General features: G+C 37.5%; 1 non-coding gene across 1 annotated transcript; it reads right to left on the reverse strand.

Moving 5' to 3' along the window:
• On the reverse strand, positions 1-73 carry Trnav-uac (transfer RNA valine (anticodon UAC)). Its single transcript has one exon. It is a non-coding gene; the product is annotated as a tRNA-Val (tRNA).
• Between the last annotated feature and the right edge of the window lie 388 nt (positions 74-461).

The following is a 461-nucleotide window of genomic DNA, read 5'->3' on the forward strand; positions in this document are numbered from 1 at the left end:
TGGTGGTACTGGGGCTTGAACCCAGGGCCTTGTGCATGTAAGGCAAGCACTCTACCAACTGAGCTATATCCCCTTGGGCTTATTTCATTTGGCACAATTTCCTTTGCATGTTGCTACAAGTGATAGGATTTCATCCTTCTTTATGGATCAATAATATTCTATTGTGTATACATACCATATTTTCTTTATGTATTCATTTATTGATGGGAACCTAGGCTGATTCCATATCTTAGGTCTTGTAAATAATGCTACAATAAACTTGGGTGTGCAGGTATGGAGATTCAGTTTTTGAGAAGACTTAAAAGGGAAAGATTAATATTAAATGCATGTGGATACACACATGTGCATGAATGCTATCTGTCTCTTTTTCTTTCATGCATGCGTGCGCGCGCACGCACACACACACACACACACACACATATATAAATGAAATAAATAAAATAAAAACCATGCTAGAGATT

Source organism: Marmota flaviventris, chromosome 5 (assembly GCF_047511675.1).
Source record: "Marmota flaviventris isolate mMarFla1 chromosome 5, mMarFla1.hap1, whole genome shotgun sequence".
NCBI lineage: Eukaryota > Metazoa > Chordata > Mammalia > Rodentia > Sciuridae > Marmota > Marmota flaviventris.